Genomic DNA, 2,453 nt, shown 5'->3' with positions numbered 1-2,453 from the left:
GCAGGAAGAGACCCTGGCACATGCCTACCTGGAGTGCACCAGGTTACAGCCCCTTCAGCAAGAGGCTCTTGAGGAGGTGGTGAAGTTGTGGCTTCATTACTCCCCACACCATTCTGTTTTCCTTGCCCATGGCCCCACCAAGTCCCCAGACCTCCTGGTCAACTTCCTCCTGGCCATCTATCTGGCCAGGAAGGAGGTTCTGACTGGGGACCCCCAGTGACTGTGGGACTGCCTTCCTGTCCCTTATCTGTTCAGGTTTCCAGGCAGTTTCACTGAGTGCCATCCACCAGGTCCTTCTACTCCTTTGAGGGCCAGGGGACACTGGCTGGTGTACTCTGCTCAGTACCACCCCTTGGAGCACTTGTTATTAACCTCTGACCCCCACTCCTGTCTCTGTTTTTGTATTAGTTGTCCCAAGAATTCAGCTGGTACCCACTTAGTGACACCCTCTAATAACAGAGCAGGGTAACAGTTTCAATATGGGCACATGCCCACATTTCCCTGCATGCTAAATAGGCCAGCCTGTGAGCCAATGCCCTTCTCAGCCCCTGCCTCTCACTGCCCCAAAGCAAGCTGCACAGGGAACCCTGCCCTTGCACATCGTACTCCCAGGAACAGCGGCAGTGGCTGCCCAGGTCAGGCAGGCAGACACCCCAGCTGCTCCATCAGAGGCAAAGTGAACTTGAGCACACCCAAGCCCACTCCCAAATGCTGCAGTTGCCTGCCTGGGTTAGGTTACACTCTGCCCTCCACCCTCCTCACTTGCTGTAGCTGGCCCCTTTTGTGTTGCTCGGGATCAGACTTGGAGCTGATAAGGGCTTCCAGCTCAGAGCCAACTAAAAGCAGCTTTCCCTCCCACAGAAGGCAGAGTTGAACAATACAACCAGCAGGGGTCCATGAAAATACAGTATGCACAGGAAACATGCCTGCACTGGCTCCCAGGTCACTGCCATCCAGACCAGACACGACTTTGCCACCTTCATGCTCCAATTCCATGGGAGACACCAAGCTGTGTGAAGTGGCATGGGTTTTCTCCAGAAGAGCTTTGACAAGGCTGGCACCAGTAACGCTTCAAGGGCAAACCAGCCTTGACAGTCAAAGGACCTGCGCTCCAATCACCACAGAGCAGATGAGCACTGCTGGGGAAAAAACAGCCTACTTCCCACAGCTGGTCAGACTGGTTACAGGACAGTATGGAGGAAGGCAGCCAGCCTCCTGCCCACAGCACCTCTGCCGCCCCCAGAACAAGCAGCAGATGGGGTGGTAGCATTCACAGCAAGCTAATGAGCGAGTGAAAACTCTTTGGCCAACACAGCTTGAAGGGCCCAAGATCTCTGGGTGCCCCTTGCAAGTGTCCTAGCCTCAGTCCATGAGGGGCAGTGCCCTCAGTGCCAGAGGGCACAAAAGCTGAGAGCCTGCACAGCAATCGCTGCTTGCCACAAGCTGTCCAGAAACACAGCCTGCAGCCAAATTCCCCTCCCAACTTATAAAGGTTCTATTTATACAACGAAGAGTGAGGGAAATAAAAATAACCCAACATATTAACTTGTCAGGCTTGTTCAAGAGCCATCTAATTTGTATCCACATCCAATACCAGATGGGGGAGAACGCACTCTCATGGGGCCAGATCCTGCTCCTAATTAAACAGGGATAAAGCCAGTCATTTACTGAGTCATCCACTCAAAGAACTCAGTACAGGAACACGTGTCACATGCACACTTTTCCTCCCAGGCTTTGCTTTTGGTCTGTACCACTTCTCTCCTTAATTTGTCTCCCTTGGAAACATCAATGTCAATGCTCATCTCTCCCATTTCTTTGTTGGAGAAACTCCATGGATGACTCAGATGTGGTTTGGGAGTTTGCTGTAGCACAGGAACCGGGGGAGGCAACTCCTTAGCCAAGTCTGAGCTCGGTGAGCGTTAGGGGCTTTACAAGAACCTCTCTCTTTCCTACAGCATCAGATATCAACTTCCAGATCAATGAGCCACTGTCTGCTATTATCTTAGGGTGCAAGAACCGGACTAAACCTTGCTTCCCCTTCTCCATTAGTCTCAGTGAATTTCTATCTAAGGTAGATAAAACCTGCCACCTCTCTGCTACTGACACAAACCTGCCACCTCTGAGCCATGGAGTCTTCCAGGATTAAAACGGGAAAAAAACCCAAGCAGGAAAGATAAAGCCTTTGCTTTGGAAAAAGCCAGGCCCGTTCCCAGGCTCTCTTTAGCTCTCACAAAACAAGAAGAGGGGGAGCAGCAGCAGCGCACAAGCCCAGCTGCTTCTCCTCGGCGGTCACCTTTGAAGCGGGCTGTCTCCTAACCCGCGCTGCTGGCGGCTCAGGCATGAAGCCCGGCCGTCCTGGCACGGGGCGAGGAGGGCGCCCCCGGCCCGGCCGCGTCTCCCCCCACGGCCAGCCCCGGATTTAAGGCCCCAGGCAGGGGAACGGCGGGAGCGCC

General features: G+C 53.7%; 1 protein-coding gene across 3 annotated transcripts in view; it reads right to left on the bottom strand.

Moving 5' to 3' along the window:
* The window catches only part of RIPOR1 (RHO family interacting cell polarization regulator 1), a 132,125-nt gene that overhangs the window by 94,885 nt on the left and 34,787 nt on the right, over nucleotides 1-2,453 (bottom strand). The window contains exon 1 of one of the 3 annotated variants that reach the window (XM_025211820.1): nucleotides 2,294-2,403. The exons of the other annotated variants lie outside the window; for them this stretch is intronic. The gene's annotated coding sequence lies outside the window, so the exon portion shown is untranslated. Of the gene's footprint in view, nucleotides 1-2,293; nucleotides 2,404-2,453 lie in introns of those variants that run through there. 3 annotated transcript variants of the gene reach the window in all.

This window comes from Alligator sinensis, unplaced genomic scaffold (genome assembly GCF_000455745.1).
Source record: "Alligator sinensis unplaced genomic scaffold, ASM45574v1 scaffold260_1, whole genome shotgun sequence".
Lineage (NCBI taxonomy): Eukaryota > Metazoa > Chordata > Crocodylia > Alligatoridae > Alligator > Alligator sinensis.
The sequence above is the reverse complement of the archived record's forward strand: the minus strand, read 5'-3'. Positions and strand labels throughout refer to the sequence as shown.